General features: G+C 41.6%; 1 protein-coding gene across 4 annotated transcripts in view; it reads right to left on the bottom strand.

Annotated features, from left to right (window-relative positions):
- LOC110530763 (E3 ubiquitin-protein ligase MARCHF8) overlaps positions 1 to 24,321 on the bottom strand; it is a 156,555-nt gene extending 132,234 nt beyond the window's left edge. For 3 of the 4 annotated variants that reach the window (XM_036987107.1, XM_036987108.1, XM_036987085.1), the window contains exon 1: positions 24,204 to 24,321. The gene's annotated coding sequence lies outside the window, so the exon portion shown is untranslated. Of the gene's footprint in view, positions 1 to 23,931 lie in introns of all 4 variants that reach the window. The other variant, XM_036987094.1, reaches the window with a different exon arrangement.
- Between the last annotated feature and the right edge of the window lie 785 nt (positions 24,322 to 25,106).

Genomic DNA, 25,106 nt, shown 5'->3' with positions numbered 1-25,106 from the left:
AGGCATACTGTAGGTTCATTTAAACATATGGGCTGTGGTCCTAGACTAGACAATACTGCAGGGTTGGGAAATCCAGAAAGTAATCCAAATTTAAATTCCAATTCATTGAAGAAAATTGAAATTGGAATTTCAAGGCACTTCCTGAATTGACTGGAATTGAAATGGAATTGACCCCAACCCTGCAATAGAGCCATGTCTCTCTCCCTCTCTCTGTCTGTAATGATATGCATAGACTCAGGCATGGTCCTGCCTATATTTCTTTGGTCCACAGCTTTACCTGGCTGCTCACTGCTCAGAGATTCACTCTCTCTCTCTCTCACACACACACACACACACACACACACACACACACACACACACACACACACACACACACACACACACACACACACAAAACACTGCATGTCATGATAGATAGGAATCTGAAAAACAGGGAGAGGATAGTCATAAACGCATGGATGACCAGAGGAGATTCAGAAAGTCACTGGACTGAATTGGTGAATTGTACCCTTTGACAGGGAGCTGTTGGACTGACACTCTCTCCTCTAGAGAGAGTCTCCCATCACATACAATGCATTCAGAAAGTATTCAGATTCCTAGATTTTTTCCCACATTTTATTACGTCACAGCCTTGTTCTAAAATGTATTAAGAGAGAGGAGAGAGGATGGAGAGAATAAATGACAGGGAGAGGTGAGGACACTGATTACACATTTTGCTAGAAGAGCAGAATGAAATAAAAACACCTGGAAAACAACAGGAAGAGAAGAAAAGCGCAAACACATCGGAAATTCAAAATGAGAAGGGGAAGTTGATTGAGAGGCCATGCACAGACACAGACACACACACACTGTTGTGCTATCACTGACACACACACACACACACACTTTCTCAAACAATGCTGCTTGCATCAGTCCATCTCAGAGAAATACGGGCAGTAGTTCATGGTATGGTTTCCCGGTTTCATGTGTATGATGATTAAGGCAGCCTGAGCTGTTGAGACAAAATTATTCTGATACGGTTTCATCCAACAGGATAATTGATTCCCCATTGACATAAACCACAGCAATGCTTCATCCTATAAACCCAACTCCATTTGCAGAAGAACCAAGGAAATCAAGACCGTACATGTATAAGTGTATACTAACCACACATGCGGTACGCACTTCCAGGAATCAGTGTGATATGACTTTGATACATTTTTCTGTTCATTATGAATCGTAAATCTGCTTGGTTCTATTCGTTATTAAAAACTATGATAACCATATTGTTATCATTAGAAAGTATGAGCTATATGGAAAATTCAGCATGTACACACACACACACACACACACACACACACACACACACGACTTACAGTACACGGTAAAGAGAAGTGTCAGTTGTCATATCACTTCCTTTGTGAAATCACATGACCGAGAGAGCCACAGGTCTCAGTACACTTACTGGAAGTTGTGTCAACCAAAACAAGCCATCACCAACAGTAAACTACCCAGTTATCAGTAATATTTATAAACCATTAACAGTAAACTGTTATCAGTAATCTGTAGGGGATAGGGAGGGATCTCCTTGTCTCATCGCGCACCAGTGACTCCTGTGGCGCAGTGCGCGCTAGCCAAGGTGCACGGTGTAGCCTCCGGCTGGCTTCCGGGTTGGATGCGCGCTGTGTTAAGAAGCAGTACGGCTGGTTGGGTTGTGTATTGGACGCATGACATTCAGCCTTCGTCTCTCCCGAGCTCGTACGGGAGTTGTAGCAATGAGACAAGATAGTAGCTACTACAACAATTGGATACCACGAAAAAGGGGTAAAATTCAAAAAAAAAAATTATAATAATATTTAACAAAGTTTTGTTATCAAAACAATGAAAAACCCAGCAGTGTTTTCCCTAGAGTTTATTTTCTCAGGCAGAATGCCAAGACTAGTCCCTATAGACTGACATCCAGGTCTGGGGCCTTCACAGAAGTTCCATTGAAGTTTCCATTCCAAATTATAGACTCTAGTAAAAAACCGAATAGTGTTTAATGCATATTTTTCCACAAGTGGGAAGCCAAGTAGAAAAAACAAATATTCCCCAGAGTTTTCCATGGCAATGAAACAAAAGGATGTGACAATAAAAATAAAGTGGGCAACAGGGGAGGCCCGCCGGAACGATAGCTCATTATAGGGAAAACACTGACAAGTCTACACAAAAGTCAGTTGAAGACTGTCAACTAACTGCACTACAGTCTAGTCCCAACTCTTTGTGCCACTGTGATGTGTACGTTTATTACTCTCATCCAGGGACGCAAATTTCACTGGGGACAGGGGGGACATGTCCCCTCCACATTCTGAAATTGCATTTTTGTCCCGCCCAGTTTAATCATTGGAATGTGATACAAAACAAGGCAGTGGTGTGCTTTAGGACCATGTGGACACCTCAGAGCGGTCGGGTAGGCTGTTTGGAGTGTTTATCTGACTGGATAATAAAATATATATAAATATTATGTCCCCCCACTTTTAAGTTGTGCCCCAGAAGATAAGAGCCAGAAGATGATGTAACTGGGCTGGGCTGTATGACTGGGGACATGCCAATGACTGGGGACATTCACAGTTCAGCCTGAGGACTATATATTAACTCTCCAACAACCCTTGACTTACTTTACATTCCTTTCTGCTCCTAACCATTAAAACCATTAAAATCAGAATCACCTTTATTTGCAAACATATTTACATATACCCGGAATTTGATTTGGTAAAATGGTGCTGCCGAGTATACAAAATCAACATACAGAATATAAAGGTGATAAACATAATATACTGACAGAATATTTTACGACTAATTTACAAATCCACATACACCTATAACAGAAAAAAATGAATAATTATGCATGGTACGGATGTACAAACAAACAAATGGATGATGTGCAACGAAGCAGAACTATATACGGTGCCTTCGCAAAGTATTCAGACCCCTGGACTTTTCCACATTTTGTTACGTTACAGCCTTATTCTAAAAATGGATTAAATAAATAAAAATCCTCAGCAATCTACAGACAATACCCCATCATGACGAAGCAAAAACACATTCTGAGAAATGTTTGCAAATCTAATAAAAATAAAAAACAATATTCAGAACAATCGGGTTCTTGGTCACCTCCCGACCGAGGCCCTTCACCACTGATTGTTCAGTTTGGACAGGCGGACAGCTTTAGGAAGAGTCTTAATGGTTCTAAAATTCTTCCATTTCAGAATGATGGAGGCCACTGTGTTCATGAGGACCTTCACTGCTGCAGAAATGTTTTGGTATCCTTCCCCAGATCTGTGCCTTGACACAATCCTGTGTCATGACGTTGGCCTGGGGTTAGGTTTATGACAGTCATAAATACCTCTTCCCCCCTTTTTCCTCTCTCTACCCTACTGATGTTACATTTGCAAACTCCTTTGGTTAACATAGAGATTCTGGGAACATCAGAAGGTGGGGGGAAATGGACTATATTCTGGTAATCCGACCAATTGAACATATGCGGTGGTACTTAATGAATATGTTGTTAGTTCGGTTGTCATCTGAGACACTCATCAATGATAAGATGACATAAACTCTACAGTGGAAAGTCTACACATCAGAGTTATCGGATTCACATGGAATTGTTGTTCAATTTAAATTTTTTAATATGAAATTATTCGTGATGGGATGAAATGTGATTTTAGCTTCTAAAATGTGAGATTTGGGTTTTCCTAAGGTTAGGGCTCTGCTCAATCAGTGGCCCGCACCTGTGAAGGGACATGGGCTATAAAACTTTTCAAACAAGCCCTCCTCTCCCTTCCTATATAAAGCCTTGACGACAATATAACCTGCTGTTCTGAGGATGTGAGGACGACGGTCCGATGTCAGAATGGTTCAGATAATAACTACAGAACAAAGCCAACATCAGTGTGAGCTTTGGTTGCAAATGGTATGAACTTTGAACTCTTATTCACTACAGAATTGATACCTCCAAGCCGTTGAGGTAGCAACAGCAGCTGCAAACAAGGGTTAGGTAAGAACAGACAGAGTATCCCGTCTACCACACAACAACGTTACTACAATGTACCAATTTACCAGCAGAGACATTCTTCAAAGAACAAAGGACTCGGTCTGGCAGCACGACCTTCCATCTACCACCAACCTGTTCAACTTGTTCTCAACTTGCCTACCTGGTTAAATAAAGGTGAAATAAAAACCTACCGAAGGGCAGCTCAAAGTAAATATTTATTGCATTTTCCTTTTCCAAATGGGCGGTAATTTAGAATGCACAAGAGACTGTATTTACGATAGCACAGCTTCTCCCTTTGTTACTCAGTCTTCCCGCTCTTTCACTCAAACCCAGCCCTTTTCTTTTGTGTAACAAGCTGTCATATCTGTTCCACCTACTAGGGATGTTTTACTTTATGACGCAATTTGTAATCAAGTGATGATTTAATTATGTGTATGTGTAATTCTGTGTGATTAGTTAGGTATTTACCGCAGGTGGATTCCAATCAAGTTGTAGAAACATCTCAAGGATGATCAATGGAAAAAGGATGCACCTGAGCTGAATTTTGAGTCTCATAGCAAAGGGTCTGAATACTTATGTAAATAAGGTATTTCTGTTTTTAGGTTTAAATAAAATTTCCAATAATTTCTAAAAACCTGATTTCGCTATGTATAGGGTATTGTGTGTAGATTTCTGAGGAAATGGTTTAATTGAATCATTTTTAGAATATGTCTGTAACGTAACAAAATGTGTAAAAAGTCAAGAGGTCTGAATACTTTCCCAAGGCCCTGTACACAGTCAGACAGTGCAGAGTTCAAAAATTAGATAAAGGGCTTAGCATGTCCCAGATAGAAATGCGATATAGTCCTCCATAAATGCGTTGAAAAATGCAAGAATTATACTTTTATCTGTGGCTTAACAAAGCCCTGTAGCAATTTGTATTCCTGTTAGAGAGAGAATGAGGAAGTAGCCTACTGCTTGCAAAGTTAGCTGCCCTGACTTGCAAAGAAATGTCACTTTTTCTTTCAAGTGAAACCAGAAAAAAAATGTCATTCTTCTGTACCCTTTATGCTATATTTCATATCACGTCTTAGACAAGCATTTTCTTCTAGCCTTTAAGCTGTGTTTCTTTTCAAAGAAAAGTGTTAAAGACTCAGTACTGGTACAGAAGCCATAAGCTGGTAAAGCTGGCTCAGATAGAGAGACAGATGGTGAGGATTCCAGAACCTTCTTTGACATGTCAAGTCAAGAGGGTTCCTAATGAAGTCACTCCACCCCTCTTCCTCTCTTCCTTCTCTCTCATCCCTCCCCTCATCATTTCCAAGACAACAGAACTGATTAATAAAGAGCGATGTGTGGCAGGGGTTGTTTGAACCACATCCTTATCTCACTGTAGTCAACAAACCTAGCAAATACATTTGTTTAATATCATCATTGACACAGGTCTGTATTGAAGTACAGTAAAATACTTTATAATCACACACGTCTTTCATTATATGTTTCCAAAGATAACTAACTCCTGCTGTACATGTGTATCAGCCTGTAAACCTCATTGATGGTCAAACACAAGCTGGCATGCTTCTGTGTGCTGTGTAACAGGACACACTGTTCAGTTAAGACCATCTTCAGAAAACACACTAAAGCAATAAGGAATGATGATGATCGCTGTTCACACAGAATACCATCTCTGTTTACACTCATAAAGTCACCTTGTGTGCATGCGTGTTATGCTTTGCAGTCCTTTGTACTTTCCTCATTATGGGAATGTTTTTCCGTAGAGGCCTGTAAGAATGGACTTCTGGACGCCGTATAAAGGTCTTTATCGGCAGTAGTTCCAGTCCACATTTCAAAGTTCTGTATGAAGCTCTTTATCTGCAGTAGTTCCAGTCCACAGTGATTTCAAAGTTCTGTATAAAGCTCTTTATCTGCAGTAGTTCCAGTCCACAGTGATTTCAAAGTTCTGTATGAAGCTCTTTATCTGCAGTAGTTCCAGTCCACAGTGATTTCAAAGTTCTGTATAAAGCTCTTTATCTGCAGTAGTTCCAGTCCACAGTGATTTCAAAGTTCTGTATAAAGCTCTTTATCTGCAGTAGTTCCAGTCCACAGTGATTTCAAAGTTCTGTATAAAGCTCTTTATCTGCAGTAGTTCCAGTCCACAGTGATTTCAAATTTCTGTATAAAGCTCTTTATCTGCAGTAGTTCCAGTCCACAGTGATTTCAAATTTCTGTATAAAGCTCTTTATCTGCAGTAGTTCCAGTCCACAGGGATTTCAAAGTTCTGTATAAAGCTCTTTATCTGCAGTAGTTCCAGTCCACAGGGATTTCAAAGTTCTGTATAAAGCTCTTTATCTGCAGTAGTTCCAGTCCACAGGGATTTCAAAGTTCTGTATGAAGCTCTTTATCTGCAGTAGTTCCAGTCCACAGGGATTTCAAAGTTCTGTATAAAGCTCTTTATCTGCAGTAGTTCCAGTCCACAGTGATTTCAAAGTTCTGTATAAAGCTCTTTATCTGCAGTAGTTCCAGTCCACAGTGATTTCAAAGTTCTGTATAAAGCTCTTTATCTGCAGTAGTTCCAGTCCACAGTGATTTCACAGTTCTGTATAAAGCTCTTTATCTGCAGTAGTTCCAGTCCACAGTGATTTCAAAGTTCTGTATAAAGCTCTTTATCTGCAGTAGTTCCAGTCCACAGTGATTTCAAAGTTCTGTATAAAGCTCTTTATCTGCAGTAGTTCCAGTCCACAGTGATTTCAAAGTTCTGCCTAAAGCTCTTTATCTGCAGTAGTTCCAGTCCACAGTGATTTCAAAGTTCTGCCTAAAGCTTTTCCCCATGGATTTAAATTCAAAGGCACAGTACTATGCTGTTTATCAAGTCTACCAGGTCAGTTGTGAAACATTTTAAATAGATTTAATCATTGTATTGTAATGAGGCCAATCTGGATGAATTAAAGTTCAATCAAATAAAGTGTCCACCTATGAATTTACCTTTCAAAACGCAAGTGATGTGTGTTAATCAAATCTTTAAAAAAAAGTGCTATCTAGAACCAAATGGATTTCTTCGGCTGTCCCCATAGGAGAACCCTTCGAAGAATCCCTTTTGGGTTCATGTAGAACCCTTTTGGATACAGGTAAAACCCTTTTGCGTTCCATGTAGAACCTTTTCCATGGAGGGTTTTACAGGGAACCAATAAGGGTTCTCCAATGGGGACAGCCACAGAACCCTTTTGGAACCCTTTTTTCTAAGAGTGTATACATCCACAATGAATGAAAAGGCCTCTGTGTAAAGCAGAACGGCTATTTTCAGGGCCACAAAACCGAAAGCCTGAAACCTTGAAGGAGCACAACGACCATAATGACATCATCATCCAGAGACAGGTAATGTACAGTGCATAATCAAAAAAGAGAGGTAATGTATCACTACTCCCCATCCATTCTAGCTGAGCCAGCACTTCTGCCCAGGTAATCTATGGGGCCTTCAACTTTTTCCAGTTTCATTGCGTACCATTACCATTTCTCTCTCCTCTCAGCTACCATGGCCCATGTTTGGTGAGCATTCTGTCCACCACGCATCACCCAGGTGGTTGCCACACATCGGTAGTGGAATGGGATGAATTATCCCCCATATAGGCATAATGCGAAGTGTTTTCGGGCTTTGTCAAAAGCGCTATATAAATGCAGCCCACTACTGCTAATCACCTCCTGCCTAGCTCCTATCAGTGTGATTCGGGGGGCTGTGCAAACCGCCTTTACGAAAACATTCAGGGACAAAAACTGTTGTCCTACATTCCAACCACCACAGAGTTCTTTCCACTGCAGGTGCTCTAGGGATGCTAGGATAGCGGTTGGGGGTCTGACATCATCCATAGAAAGAGAGAAGCTATTAGAGAGGATCAATATTCACTGTTAGACAGACATAGTAGAGCACAGCAGGGGTAGATTGAGTTACTGTAGAGAACAGTAGACAGGCAGACATAGTGGAGCACAGAGCAGGGCCGGGGATGATTGAGTTACTGTAGAGAACAGTAGACAAGGCAGACATAGTGGAGCACAGAGCAGGGCAGGGGAAGATTGAGTTACTTTAGAGAACAGTACACAGGCAGATATAGTGGAGCACAGAGCAGGGCAGGGGAAGATTGAGTTACTTTAGAGAACAGTACACAGGCAGACATAGTGGAGCACAGAGCAGGGCCGGGGAAGATTGAGTTACTTTAGAGAACAGTACACAAGCATGACATAGTGGAGCACAGAGCAGGGCAGGGGAAGATTGAGTTACTTTAGAGAACAGTACACAGGCAGACATAGTGGAGCACAGAACAGGGCCGGGGAAGATTTAGTTACTTTAGAGAACAGTACACAGGCAGACATAGTGGAGCACAGAGCAGGGCAGAGGAAGATTGAGTTACTTTAGAGAACAGTACACAGGCAGACATAGTGGAGCACAGAGCAGGGCAGGGGAAGATTTAGTTACTTTAGAGAACAGTACACAGGCAGACATAGTGGAGCACAGAACAGGGCCGGGGAAGATTTAGTTACTTTAGAGAACAGTACACAGGCAGACATAGTGGAGCACAGAGCAGGGCAGAGGAAGATTGAGTTACTTTAGAGAACAGTACACAGGCAGACATAGTGGAGCACAGAGCAGGGCAGGGGAAGATTTAGTTACTTTAGAGAACAGTACACAGGCAGACATAGTGGAGCACAGAGCAGGGCAGGGGAAGATTGAGTTACTTTAGAGAACAGTACACAGGCAGACATAGAGGAGCACAGAGCAGGGCAGGGGAAGATTGAGTTACTTTAGAGAACAGTACACAGGCAGACATAGTGGAGCACAGAACAGGGCCGGGGAAGATTGAGTTACTTTAGAGAACAGTACACAGGCAGACATAGTGGAGCACAGAACAGGGCCGGGGAAGATTGAGTTACTTTAGAGAACAGTACACAGGCAGACATAGTGGAGCACAGAGCAGGGCAGAGGAAGATTGAGTTACTTTAGAGAACAGTACACAGGCAGACATAGTGGAGCACAGAGCAGGGCAGGGGAAGATTGAGTTACTTCAGAGAACAGTACACAGGCAGACATAGAGGAGCACAGAGCAGGGCAGGGGAAGATTGAGTTACTTTAGAGAACAGTACACAGGCAGACATAGTGGAGCACAGAACAGGGCCGGGGAAGATTGAGTTACTTTAGAGAACAGTACACAGGCAGACATAGTGGAGCACAGAGCAGGGCCGGGGAAGATTGAGTTACTTTAGAGGAAAATACTGGCAACACCAAAGTTGCCAACACGCACTCACACACACACATACACACACACACACAGAGCGGTTTACAGGCTTTTCTATTGGCTAGCTTTGCTTCCTCACAGTCATCCTGCATACTGAAAGCTACAGTATGTGAATTAATCTGTATAAAAGCACACTGCTTACTTTAGTCAGTTTTGACTCATCTAATGAACTCTTATCACATTATTTTGCCATTTCCAAAATTGCTGAAAACTGTAACAATAGCTGCAAAGAGCCCTAACATACCTAATAGCCCTAACCTAACCCTGAAATGGAAAGAACCCAAACTTAACCCTAACCTGGAAGGAGCCCTAACCTAACCCTAACCTGGAAAGAGCCCTAACCTAACCCTAACCTGGAAAGATCCCTATAACCTAACCCAAACCTGAAAATAGCCCTAACCCTAACTTGGAAAGAGCCCTAACCTAATCGGGAAAGAGCCCTAACCTAATCGGGAAAGAGCCCTAACCTAATCGGGAAAGAGCCCTAACCTAATCTGGAAAGAGCCCTAACCTAATCTGGAAAGAGCCCTAACCTAATCGGGAAAGAGCCCTAACCTAATCGGGAAAGAGCCCTAACCTAATCTGGAAAGAGCCCTAACCTAATCTGGAAAGAGCCCTAACCTAATCGGGAAAGAGCCCTAACCTAATCGGGAAAGAGCCCTAACCTAATCTGGAAAGAGCCCTAACCTAATCTGGAAAGAACCCTAACCTAATCTGGAAAGAGCCCTAACCTAATCGGGAAAGAGCCCTAACCTAATCTGGAAAGAGCCCTAACCTAACCTGGAAAGAGCCCTAACCTAATCGGGAAAGAGCCCTAACCTAACCTGAAAAGAGCCCTAACCCTAACCTGGAAAGAGCCCTAACCTAACCTGAAAAGAGCCCTAACCCTAACCTGGAAAGAGCCCTAACCTAATCGGGAAAGAGCCCTAACCTAACCTGGAAAGAGCCCTAACCTAATCGGGAAAGAGCCCTAACCTAATCGGGAAAGAGCCCTAACCTAATCTGGAAAGAGCAGATATGTTTCAAAGAGAATACTTCATTTCCCAGCTAGACAGAGAGAGAGAGAGAGAGCAAGAGAGACAGAGAGTGAGACAGACTAGACATACCTTGGCCTAAACATCAGCGCCACAGGTAACTTCCACAAAGCTGTGAATGATCTGAGAGACAAGGCAAGAAGGTCCTTCTGTGCTATCAAAAGGAACATAACATTTGACATACCAATTAGGATCTGGCTAAAAATACTTGAAACAGTTATAGAACCCATTGCCCTTTATGGTTGTAAGATCTGGAGTCCGCTCACCAACCAAGAATTCACAAACACCAAATTGAGACTCTGCATGCAGAATTCTGCATAAAATCCTATGCGTACAATGTAAAACACCAAATAATGCATGCAAGGCAGAATTAGGCCGAATCCCGCTAATTATCAAAATCCAGAAAAGAGCAGTTAAGTTCTACAACCACCTAAAAGGAAGCAATTCCCAAACCTTCCATAACAAAGCCATAACCTACCGAGAGATTAACCTAGAGAAGTCCCCTAAGCAGGCTGGTCCTGGGGCTCTGCTCACAAACATAAACAGACCCAACAGAACCCCAGAGCACCAACACAATTAGAACCAACCAAATCATTAGAAAACAAAAAGATAATTACTTGACATATTGGAAAGAATTTACAAAAAAACAGAGCAAACTAGAATGCTATTTGGCCCTAAACAGAGAGTACACAATGGCAGAATACCTGACCACTGTGACTGAACCAAAATGAAGGAACACTTGGACTATGTACAGACAAAGCCTTGTTATTGAGCAAGGTCAACCGTAGAGGGAAAGGGGATACCTAGTCAGCTGTACAACTGAATGCCTTCAATTGAAATGTGTCTTCCACATCTAATCCAGCCCCTCTGAATCATAACTATAGAGAACATACAAAAATGCTATGGTAATACAAAATGCAAGTTTACACACTCCCAGGAATGTCATACATGATGCATCATTAGCTTATACACTAACTTTCACACATCTAGATGGCCGGGCGGGGTGGGTGTGGAGCCAGAGACAGCAGTGGGGTCAAACTGTAGACACCAGTTCCTACATTTGAACATAAAAATGTATTTTATCAAATAAAACTATGCTACATTTTATCTCTGGGACCCTCATGTTGACAAATCAGAGCAAGATTACTTAATGTAAGTACATTGTTCACCTTCAGAGGTGAATGTATCAAACCGGTTGCAGTGATTAGTGTTTTGTTGTCATGCACTCTCCATGGTATTTCACTTTAATAGCTACTGTTAATTGGACATTGCAGTTAGATGAACAATAATTTAAGGTTTCTGCCCGTAGAAGACATGTCTATGTCCCGGACAGTTAGCTGTTGTATACAACGTCACTCTGGTCACATTAACACACGTTAGCAACAACCGTCCCGGTTTAGGGACACCTATCCCGTAGAGCAGGGGTGTCAAAGTCAAATGGACGGAGGGCCAAATAAAAAAATCAGCTACAAGACGAGGGCCGGACTGTTCGAATGTTCATTGAAAAATTTTTAAATGACGCATATAGTCTAGTGAACCTAATTGAACCTACTGAAAACCTAACAAATATATTACAATATGATCAGATAAATAAAGCAATATTTTCTTATGGCTCTGTCAGTAATCTTTAATTTTCAACAGACACAAAAGACAAATTTCCTTTATATAAATATCCCCATAACATGAACATTAAATGAAAGAAACCGGTATTCAAGGCACCATCAGTAGACTATATTTTCTATTTTAGCAAAAGTGGGCTAAATTTACTTCAAAGAAAAAACAATAATAGCAATTTTCTATCATCCACTCAACTGAAATATTTTTAAAATATAATTGGATTGAAATACAAAAAAATAAAGTGCAACAATCTATTAATCAAAAACAACACTTTGTTTAAGGAGAAGTAACATGCAGTGAAAACAAATATTAAATTTTAACTTTTAAACTTGAACTGAGTAAAAACTCTAAATATGTGATTGCACAGTAATGTTCACTTGTTTGAGGTTGAGGGTGATACTTGGTGGTGTCCCATCTTTTCCACAAGTTCATCAATGTTCGGGGTAAGGCTCTGAGCTGAAGAAATCCTCAGAATTGAGTGGAGGTGTTCAGCAGTAAGTCGACTTCTGTGTGATGTTTTGTTCAGGTTCATCAAAGAAAACAGTTGTTCACACAGGTATGTGCTGCCAAACATAGACAACGTTTGAGCAGCCTGGATGCGCAGCTGGGGCATTGTGCCGGGGAGGAAACGGGCGAACTCCGCAGCACCCACTGCCGCATATTTTGCCCTCAGTGCATCATTGCATTGGAGGTCAATCAACTCCATTTGGAGGTTTGGTGGTGAGCTTTCCACGTCAACAGCAAATGGGTTACCGAGCAGTTCCAACCTGCTTTTTTGTGCTTCAAAGTCAGCAAATCGGCGTCGAAAGTCAGCGGCAAGCATACCTATTTTATCAGCCAACTGTGTGCTCGGGAACGCACTGGTAGAGAGCTTCTCTTTCATGGTCTGGCAGCTGGGAAAGTGGCTCAAATTTTCTTTCCGCATCTGCGTCTCCCACAGAGTCAGTTTGGTTTTAAATGCCTTCACTGTACTGTACATATCAGAGATGACACGATCCCGACCCTGCAGCTGCAAGTTTATTGCATTCAGATGACTCGTAATGTCACACAGAAAAGCCATTTCACACAGAAACATTTCGTCTCGGAGTTGTGTTGTGTCTTTCCCTTTGCTGTCCAAGAACAGACAAATCTCCTCACGAAGCTCGAAACATCTTTGAAGCACCTTTCCCTGGCTTAGCCATCGCACCTCTGTGTGATAAGGCAAATCACCATGCTCCGTTTCTAACTCCGTCAGAAATGCCTTGAACTGGCGGTGACTCAAACCTTTGGCTCTGATAAAGTTAACTGTGCGCGTGATGATGCTCATTACATGCTCCATTTTCAAGGCTTTACCGCACAACGCTTCCTGGTGTATGATACAATGATAAGCTGTCAGCTCACCTGTCGCGTTTTCCTCTTGCATCTTTTCCCGTATCTTCGCCACCAGTCCGCTCCTGTGTCCACACATCGCAGGTGCTCCGTCGGTTGTCAAACCCACGAGTTTTTCCCAAGGCAGCTCCATCTCATTTACACATCTTGACACCTCTTCATACAAATCATGCCCCGTAGTTGTGCCATGCATAGGACGTAAAGCCAAAAACTCCTCTGTCACGCTTAGGTTGGAGTCCACTCCGCGGATGAAAATTGACAACTGGGCAATGTCAGAAATGTCGGTGCTCTCATCCACAGCCAAGGAATATGCAATAAAATCTTTTCCCTTTTTCACAAGCTGCTCTTTTAGATTGATGGACAACTGGTCTACTCTCTCGGCAATGGTGTTTCTGCTCAGACTCACATTTAAAAAGAGTTGCCTTTTTTCTGGGCAAACTTCGTCACAAACTTTAATCATGCAGTTTTTGATGAAATCCCCCTCCGTAAATGGCCGGGCTGATTTAGCGATCTCTTTTTTGAACAGAGCCTGTCGAGATTTGAGGCCTCGTTTTAATTCCTCTGCCTTTTGTAGCCTTTGTTCCATGTCCATATTCTTGTTTTTGTCCGCGTGTTTCGTTTCATAATGTCGTCTCAGATTATACTCTTTCAGTACCGCCACACTTTCTCCACACAGAAGACACACAGGTTTTCCAGCTACCTTCGTGAACATATACTCCGACTCCCACCTTGTTTGAAACCCCCGGTTCTCAGTATCCACCTTCCGTTTTGCCATTTTTGATGGGTATCTGAAAGTTAATTTTACTGTGATGCTGACGACTGCTGTGCCAATAAATATTGAAATGAAGCAGCCTACTGCTCGGTGCGTCACCTTTGCATTGTGGGAAATGTAGTATTGGTGCGTGTAAAAGATCTGCGGGCTGCCGGCTTGCTGCGGGCCGGTTCTAATAATAAATCAAGATCATCCCAGGGGCCGTAAAAAACCTTCTTGCGGGCCGGATGTGGCCCGCGGGCCTTGACTCTGACATATGTGCCGTAGAGGATATTATTGCTGCCGCCTCATAGTTAATGCTGCCGCCTCATAGTTAATGCTGCTGCCAGTCTGATCATAGTGGAGAAAAAATAACACATAGCAAATGTCTCTTCATAAAAGCAGTGACATAATCACAGTGAAGACACAGGTTGCATCCAAATAATATCTCCTTTCTCCTGAAGTTTGCACTCGTTCACTACTCCCCAAAAATGTCAAGGATTTAGATTGGTGTAGGCATGGGCTAGAGGGAGTTCCCACCATATTTCTTACATAGTACCAGTCATTTCCTTTCAAATCCATGAAGGGAAGTGAACAAGTGCACACTTCGGGAGATTATCGGGACACAACCACACAGAGGGGTAAGAAGCTGTGTGTGTGTGTGTGTGTGTCTGAGTCAATATTTCTCTCATTGTCTCCCTAAATGAAATCATGGGAGGGGACTGTGGATCGGTCTTTGTTTGACTCACGATATTTCAGACAGCACTGGCCTGATTTTGACGAAACTTGGGTGAAATATGTCTCTTGCCATAGAGATCCGGCATTTACTAAATTACATTGATTGGACAGAGGTGTGACCTATAGTAATTTACTGAAATGTGTGAGTCACACCAGAGAGGAAGAGGCAAAGCAGCAGGTGGCGTTTTTTTCGCTCACCAAGCAAGGAGTTTTTATGGAGGTCAATGAAGTGTCGAATTTGATTAACAAAAAATGTAAATGGCTTATTTGCTACGTGTGGCTTATTTGATTGAATAGAAGTTTCTTGCTTAAGTTGTTTTGAGTGTACTGATGAGTAGGACACGTGACATCAAGGCAACTTTGACAAAAAACACTATATCGGACTTGTGCCTGTTGTTCACAAGCGTACAGTTGAAGTCGAAGTTTACATACACCTTAGCAAAATACATTTAAATTCAGTTTTTCACAATTCCTGACATTTAATCCAAGTAGAAATGCCCTGTCTTAGGTCAGTTAGGATCACCACTTTATTTTAAGAATGTGAAATGTCAGAATAATAGTAGAGAGAATAATTTATTTCAGCTTTTATTTCTTTCATCACATTCCCAGTGGGTCAGAAGCTTACATACACTCAATTAGTAGTTGGTAACATTGCTTTTAAATTGTTTCACTTGGGTCAAACATTTCAGGTAGCCTTCCACAAGCTTCCCACAATAAGTTAGGTGAATTTTGTCCCATTCCTCCTGACAGAGCTGGTGTAACTGAGTCAGGTTTGAAGGCCTCCTTGGTCGCAAACGCTTTTTCAGTTCTGCCCACACATTTTCTATGGGATTGAGGTCAGGGCTTTGTGATGGCCACTCCAATACCTTGACTTTGTTGTCCTTAAGCCATTTTGCCACAACTTTGGAAGTATGCTTGGGGTCATTGTCCATTTGGAAGATCCATTTGCGACCAAGATTTAACTTCCTGACTGATGTCTTGAGATGTTGCTTCAATATATCCACCTAAATTTTCCTCCCTCATGATGCCATCTATTTTGTGAAGTGCACCAGTCCCTCCTGAGCAAAGCACCCCCACAACATGATGCTGCCACCCCCGTGCTTCACAGTTGGGATGGTGTTCCTCGGCTTGCAACCCTCCCCCTTTTTTCTCCAAACATAACGATGGTCATTATGGCCAAACAGTTCTATTTTTGTTTCATCAGTCCAGAGGACATTTCTCCAAAAAGTACAATATTCATCCCCATGTGCAGATGCAAACCATAGATTGGCTTTTTCATGGCAGTTTTGGAGCAGTGGCTTCTTCCGAACTGAGCGGACTTTCAGGTTATGTCGATATAGGACTCGTTTTACTGTGGATATAGATAATTTTTAACCTGTTTCCTCAAGCATCTTCACAAGATCCTTTGCTGTTATTCTGGGATTGATTTGCACATTTCGCACCAAAGTACGTTCATCTCTAGGAGACAGAACGTGTCTCCTTCCTGAGCAGTATGGCGGTTGCGTGGTCCCATGGTGTTTATACTTGCGTACTATTGTTTGTACAGATGAACGTGGTACCTTCAGGCATTTGGAAATTGCTCCCAATGATGAACCAGACTTGTGGAGGTCTACAATTTTTTTTCTGAGGTCTTGGCTGATTTCTTCTGATTTTCCCATGATGTCAAGCAAATAGACACTGCGTTTGAAGGTAGGCCCTTCTTTGGACACTGTGTTAACTAACCTCCAGACGAGCATCAATGACATACAACTCTCCTTCCGTGGCCTCCAACTGCTCTTAAATGCAAGTAAAACTAAATGCATGCTCTTCAACCGATCTCTGCCCGCACCTGCCCGCCCGTCCAGCATCATTACTCTGGACGGTTCTGACTTAGAATATGTGGACAATTACAAATACCTAGGTGTCTGGTTAGACTGTAAACTCTCCTTCCAGACTCATATTAAGTAACTCCATTCCAAAATTAAATCTAGAATCAGCTTCCTATTTCGCAACAAAGCATCCTTCACTCATGCTGCCAAACATACCCTGGTAAATCTAACTATCCTACCGATCCTTATCTTCGGCGATGTCATTTACAAAATAGCCTCCAACACTCTACTCAGCAAATTGGATGCAGTCTATCACAGTGCCATCCGTTTTGTCACCAAAGCCCCATATACTACCCACCACTGTGACCTGTATGCTCTCGTTGGCTGGCACTCGCTTCATATTTGTCGCCAAACCCACTGGCTCCAGGTCATCTATAAGTCTTTGCTAGGTAAAGCCCCACCTTATCTCAGCTCACTGGTTACCATAGCAGCACCCACCCGTAGCACGCGCTCCAGCAGGTATATTTCACTGGTCACACCCAAAGCCTATTCCTCCTTTGGTCGCCTTTCCTTCCAGTTCTCTGCTGCCAATGACTGGAATGAATTGCAAAAATCACTGAAGCTGGAGACTCATATCTCCCTCACTAATTTTAAGCATCAGCTGTCAGAGCAGCTCACAGGTCACTGCACCTGTACATAGCCCATCTGTAAATAGACCATCCAACTACCTCATCCCCATATTGATTTAGTTTTTTTTGCTCCTTTGCACCCCAGTATCTCTACTTGCACATTAATCTTCTGCACATCTATCACTCCAGTGTTTAATTGCTAAATTGTAATTACTTCGCCACTACAGCCTATTTATTGCCTTAACTCCCTTATCTTACCTCATTTGCACACACTGTTTATAGATTTTTTCTGTTGTGTTACTGACTGTATGTTTGTTTATTCCATGTGTAACTCTGTGTTGTTGTTTGTGTCGCACTGCTTTGCTTTATCTTGGCCAGGTCGCAGTTGTAAATGAGAACTTGTTCTCAACTGGCCTCCCTGGTGAAATAAAGGTGAAATAAATACATTTTTTTTTAAATGCATCCACAGGTACACCTCCAATTTTTTTATGTGGTCTTGCCTGATTTCTTTAGATTTTCCCATGATGTCAAGCAAAGAGGCACAAGCAAAGAGTTTGAAGGTAGGCCTTGAAACACATCCACAGGTACACCTCCAATTGACTCAAATGATGTCAATTGGCCTATCAGAAGATTCTAAAGCCATGACATAATTTTTTGGAATTTTCCAAGCTGTTTAAAGGCACAGTCAACTCAGTGTATATAAACTTCTGACCCACTGGAATTGTGATTCAGTAAATTATAAGTGAAATAATCTGTCTGTAAACAATTGTTGGAAAAATGACTTGTGCCATGCAAAGTAGATGTCCTAACCGACTTGCCAAAACTATAGTTTGTTAACAAGAAATTTGTGGAGTGGCTGAAGAACGGGTTTTAATGACTCCAACCTAAGTGTATGTAAACTTCTGACTTCAACTGTATCTGCCCTCTCATTGGCTAGAAAGGTCCCACCTGATCTTGCCTCCTCACAAATGCCTTCCAGTCTGAGCACCAGTCTCTTTATCTAACATTCCAGTCCTTAGCACTTCTTGTCATTGCCTTTCACACTTGATATGGAGTACAGGGAGTGGATTAGCTAAAGAGACTGGTACCCAGGCAAACTGACTTTCAATTCAGAATAGATCTATTATTATTATTATTTTAAATGTTAGAGTAGCCACTTGAGTATCTGGTCAATATAATGGATACTCTGGTCACACGATGGGGTGTCACACGATTGTTTCAATCTACATATTTTTCATGAACAATCAAAAAGGACTGGCTTGAAAGACTAACAGGAGGAATTTGCCCTTGTGTGCACAACTAAGCTTCTTTAGACTGGTGATGAGACACCAGTCTACAGAAAGATGGACAGTGAGAGAGAACAAGGAGAGATACATAAAGAGAATGACTTTGAAAGTGGAAAATGAGGAGAGAGAGAGAGAGAGAGAGAGAACACCCACACAGTAAAACATCTTGTTAACTCAGTTATAAAGACTCATTGACTTTATTAGAGCCTCAGAAAACCCACTGGAAAGTTTTATAGTGTACAACATCCTGCCCTGGCCATGACTTCTGATAAGAGTAAATTCTCTTGATTCGACACAAATTTCATCAGAGCCTTTGAAACCCCTGGAATGTTCCATAAACAATCCTCTCCTGACTAGAGAGGATATTATATAGTCTTCACCTGACTACATTTAATACAGTCCTCTCCTGACTACATTTTATACAGTCCTCTCCTCACTACATTTTATACAGTCCTCTCCTGACTACATTTTATACAGTCCTCTCCTGACTACATTTTATACAGTCCTCTCCTGACTACATTTTATACAGTCCTCTCCTGACTACATTTTATACAGTCCTCTCCTGACTACATTTTATACAGTCCTCTCCTGACTACATTTTATACAGTCCTCTCCTGACTACATTTTATACAGTCCTCTCCTGACTACATTTTATACAGTCCTCTCCTGACTACATTTTATACAGTCCTCTCCTGACCACATTTTATACAGTCCTCTCCTGACCACATTTTATACAGTCCTCTCCTGACCACATTTAATACAGTCCTCTCCTGACCACATTTTATACAGTCCTCTCCTGACCACATTTTATACCGTCCTCTCCTGACCACATTTTATACAGTCCTCTCCTGACTACATTTTATACAGTCCTCTCCTGACCACATTTTATACAGTCCTCTCCTGACCACATTTTATAGTCCTCTCCTGACCACATTTTATACAGTCCTCTCCTGACCACATTTTATACAGTCCTCTCCTGACCACATTTTATACAGTCCTCTCCTGACCACATTTTATACAGTCCTCTCCTGACCACATTTTATACAGTCCTCTCCTGACCACATTTGATACAGTCCTCTCCTGACCACATTTTATACAGTCCTCTCCTGACCACATTTTATACAGTCCTCTCCTGACCACATTTTATACAGTCCTCTCCTGACTACATTTTATACAGTCCTCTCCTGACTACATTTTATACAGTCCTCTCCTGACTACATTTTATACAGTCCTCTCCTGACTACATTTTATACAGTCCTCTCCTGACTACATTTTATACAGTCCTCTCCTGACTACATTTTATACAGTCCTCTCCTGACCACATTTTATACAGTCCTCTCCTGACTACATTTTATACAGTCCTCTCCTGACTACATTTTATACAGTCCTCTCCTGACTACATTTTATACAGTCCTCTCCTGAACATGAGTTCTCATAAGAGGAAATGCTCTTCTACAGACACAAACTAATGTTGAAGATGATGAGGATGAAAAGGAGATTAGGGAGAGATAGGTCAGTATTTAGTGTGTATTGTGATGCCTTATTCCTGAACAATTTAAAAATAAAACATGTTTGGAATCACACTTGAAAAATGACAGTTGACATACATACTCGCTATACACTCCAGACAGAAACACAAGTGGGCATTTTGAAAGACAGCCATAGTTTGACGTTGATTAAATATGACAAGCCAAATATGATTGAAGCCAAAAGAGCTGCAAATGTATGTTGCACCTGGTAAAAATCCATATAAAGATGATTATTATTGAGTGCATTTCCTGAAAAGGCAAGGGCTTTCTAGGAAATAGTCTACTTGTCCTCACTACCCACAATTAATTTGGTTTAAAAACCTACTTCTATTTAAATGAACACAATAGGGAATGAGTGATAACTGACAAATACATCTACTGCTACTCCAAACTCACTTTTAACTGCAAGGACATTCTTAAGAATCACCACCATACTGTGTCACACCTAGGGCTGTGATGGTCATGGAATTTTGGATAAAGGTAATTGGCCATTTTTCCTCTTCTTTCCTCCGCTCCTGACTGCCTGTGCCATAGAAATAGAATGAATAGAACGGGCATCCTCATTCAAGTCAATGATGGAGTAATGGGTGAACTGGCAGCCATTGCGAGGAGGAAGCAGGAAGTAAAAGCATGAAGTGTACCCATCAATATGTGTTGTAATTTGTTGATTCAATGCAACTGACTACAAAAACTACAGTGCATTGCATGACCACATCAGTTAACATAATTTGAATGATCATTCTACATTAACATTGAAATGTTTGCATTATAATACCAGGCAGCCATTTCAAGTGTACCACCATGAGTTTACCAGTCAAATTGCCATACAAATGCCCGGCTGTCCCATCTTCAGTCAGCTATTCATTTTTGTATGATTTCTTTTAACCATTACGATATTTTTGTTTTTTTCATGACATTATTCATCCATAACTATCAGTTACACAGTTATATGGTAACCCTAGTGACAGAGTAAAAAAAAAGGAAGATTAATAGTTAATTGGATAAAATTACTCTCCTCAAAACGCACCTCTAAGAGAACGAATTATGAATTGATTTCATAGCAAACAGTAGAAAGTCGCTTGGCTTTCTCTCTTCTCCCCTGTCGTTTTTTCACCACGTTCATTGACAGATGTGACAGGGCTTTCTCCTGATTTAGCTTCTTAATTGGGAAGCTTAAATATAATTTCTCTCTCTGTCTCTTGACAGGTCTCTCTCCTCTTACGTTTGTAAGGAGGTCTGACAGGTTTAACAAAGATAATCAATTACCAAGATGTCTACCCAATGGAAACCCCTCTGTGATCACACAAGTGTCATGGCAGCTGCACTCATGGACAAACTCATGGACAAACTGCTGCCTAAATTCAAACAAATACAATACAACACAACTGCCTGAGTTTACTTTACTCTGTTTCTTATGGAAGTACTGGCTTGTTGGACCTCTTGGTTTGACTTAAAACCCCTCTGACTATACGGACTGTTGACAATCATCCCAGGATAGATTAGCTTTAACACAACGACAGCAAGCTGATACTGTATGGAGAGAACACACAGCTGAAGAGAACAGCAGAGCAAAGCCAGGCCAGATGGGCTGTTCGCCACCCTTTAAGACCAATGGAATAGTCTCAAATAAATAATGCTATGACCCATTATATAACCATATGCTTTCTGTAAATAGACACAGGACTACATATCCCCACTGCACATTCACACATTTGGTCAAATACATATTTTTAACCAACAGAAAGCAATCAGAAACTCCACAGTGACGGTGTCCACAGTGTTTTGAGAAAGCCAACTACAGTATAGCAGGTATTCCCATGATGACAGATGACAGATAGCAGCAGTATTCGTTCCAGTAAGGCCCCACCACAGGAGACATTGTGTTATGCAGGTGTATGCCTGCATGCTACTCAAGATACAAGAGAGCAATAAGAAAAAGAAAGAGGATTGACACCCACCATCTCAGATTGTTCTGAAATCATTTCTGTAGCTAGAAACAGATCGGATTAACATTCCTGAAACATTTATTTGTTGAAATGTAATTTGATCTCAGAGAGATTAAGATAATTGATTGCACTCAAATTCACCCTTTAAATGTTTAGGATTCACATAATATTCAATAAATATAGTACCCAACATCCGATATTGGCCAAACGTCTTCCTACCATTGAGTAAGAGGAATCCAATAAAATGATCAAAGCCACGGACCCCCACATCAACCCCACCCCAACAACCAGTATACACTATCAGCTCTGTTTGACAAGTAGTATGGAGCTGTGGCTTATAGTATTGCTTCTTCATCATTTGCAATCTATTCCCTGTGAATCTGGTGATGTTTTCCCCCATTCAGAGATATTAGCCATTGAAGTCGCTTGCATTATTTTACCATAAATTAGTGTGAAAGTACCACGGTTTTCCCACTAGATGCCGCTGTTCCTGTTACTGCCGTCACGATGTAACCTGTTGCTGGTGTGATGTAACACACACATACCCTGCTTGTTAAAGTACTGGACTATACTGTACACAGAACACATCAGGCTTGTTCATTAGCCTGTTGCAGTACTGTACACAAAACACAGCGCACACAAGATTGCCCACTCGCACACACTTACACATGACATTCACATTTAAGTAATTTAGTAGATGCTCTTATACAGAGCAGCGACTTACACAGGCACGCATTCACACATGGATGCATAGCCTACACGCGAGCAAACACACCCACCTATCTAAAATACAAGGAGTCTGAGAAATTTGTACAAGAATAAGGATCCAATTGAGGTTGATGAAGTCCAAAGCACTGCAGTAAATGCATTGGTGGGAAATTGAGTTTAGTGGCAGCAAAGAAGAAAAACGGATCCAACCGTTCATCATGATGAAGTGATACTGAAGTAAAAAGGAAAGAAAACTTGAGAGAGAAGATGAGTTCATTTGAGGACATACAGAGAGAAAGAAAGATCTGCTCAGAATAATGATGCCAGATCATAAATGTATCTACAACATTCACTATTTCCTCTCTCACCATTATCGCTCAAATGAAACCACAAGCTAGTTCCTAAACCTGCCCATTCTGCATAAATACTTATCAATGCAATCCAATAGGCTCCTAGGATGTCTAGCAATCCACACACAAATCAAATCACTCTGTGCCCATGAGTCAAGATGGGCTACTACAGCTGCACCCTATCGATCGCATCTCTCTCTCCCTGTTCATTACCTACCGGGGACCCGCTCTCTGTTTATTACCTACTGGGGACCGGGCAGTTTCGAAAGAGACCGGATGGTGACCGGAATGTCTATGCTGGAACCACATGACCAAGAAAAGAAACACACTCATTAGGCTTTTGTCTATTAACTACATAAGGTACACGATTCGCAATAAACATAATAATTGGAGATATGCTAGGTAAAACGTCAGATCTATACAATGAAACAAACCTTCCCTTTGTAGGCTTGGCTATCGCGATCGCGCAACAGCAGCGCAGTTTAGGCTCGCGCAGTTTGTGAAGGTTTGATTACAGATAATGAAATATGAAAATGAAAGCTACATTCTCATCCCTTCACCGTCCCATAGTTGATCTAATATACTTGATGATAGACTAAAGAACAGCGCAATATGATTCATGTTCTCCTATCCTAGAATATTTCATCTGGATTATCTCACGTTTTCACAAATAAAACATTATTCATGTCAACACTGGAATACCTAGTGGTTGCATTCCCAAAGAGGAAATGAATGTGTGACGGAAATATTGTGCAAATTAAATGAAAAACAGCAAGAATACCTATGTAGCCTGGCGCTAGTTGAAATTAATAGCCTATTATGCAGAATAAAGCAGCTGATTCGCTCTGCGTCCACATTTCGCTCATATAATATTTTAAGTAATATCACACCCACCGTATTTGTAATACTTCCGTATGTTGTAGAATTGCTGACAGTTATGTATTTCTGTAGGCTACAGCAGCGGTCGTGAAATGCAGATATTAACACAATTGTATGGTCCAAACTAGTCCATCAAGCCACGCGTCGTCTCAGGAAGAATTATTTTATAAAAGACGCAGCAGTTACAATGTAGCCAGATAATTTACTGAGGTGCTCCGCGGTGATGAAATGCTCAAATCCCAGTTCAAAATGTACGCAACGTGCAGAACAAAACAATGAACACTCACCGCCGCTTTCTCCCGACCTAAATGGCGATGATGTTTTGTTTATTTCATAGCCCCCATCTGCATCTGAATGTACAGTAGACTATATGCGTCACTGACTTCCGCGTTAAAATGGAGTGAAAAAAATGTGACGGGTAGAAAAAAACGTCGTTAAAGGGCAGGCGCTTCAGCAGAGAAGGCGTCAACTCATGTTGCATTGATTGATAAGGGCTGGTCATATTAATGTTGAGATATTTTCATGATGATGATGATAAGGATGATTTTCGTTGACTGTTAAAATGTACATACACCTGAAAACTATCCACACTGACTAAGCAAGATATTATGTATTCATCATACAGGATGTTTCTTCTTCTAAGACATAATGAATACAGACCATGACTAACCTGACAATATCACATCTTATTGTAAACCTATCCACCTAAAGAGAGTAGCTATACTGAATAGTGAGTGAATAACCCTCATCTAAAACTTTATCCCCTGTTGACAGAGAGCTCTTGCTCCATCTCTGTGAGGCCTGTCACTGTGTTTGATGTGATTACTGATTCCCAGTCTGTCTCTGTGTGGTTGGGGGCTGGGGCAGGACAACAGGGCCTCTGTGTGTGTCTGGAGTGTGTGGGCACCTCACGGGGACCGGCGGATGCCAAAGGGAAGCGCGTGTCTGGGCCACTGAGTGAGTGTGTGTGTACGTGTGGAGTGTGTGTGTGTGTGTGTGTGTGTGTGTGTGTGTGTGTGTGTGTGTGTGTGTGTGTGTGTGTGTGTGTGTGTGTGGAGTGAGTGTGAGAGAGAGAGCTTGAGGGAGAGGGGGGAATAGAGAGAGAAGGAGAGAGGGAAAATGAGGGTGAGCGAGTGAGAGTGAGAGAGCGTCATAATGACAGAGAGAATGAGAAGGAGAGACAGCATGAT

The sequence above is a fragment of the Oncorhynchus mykiss genome, chromosome 1 (assembly GCF_013265735.2).
Source record: "Oncorhynchus mykiss isolate Arlee chromosome 1, USDA_OmykA_1.1, whole genome shotgun sequence".
Lineage (NCBI taxonomy): Eukaryota > Metazoa > Chordata > Actinopteri > Salmoniformes > Salmonidae > Oncorhynchus > Oncorhynchus mykiss.
The sequence above is the reverse complement of the archived record's forward strand: the minus strand, read 5'-3'. Positions and strand labels throughout refer to the sequence as shown.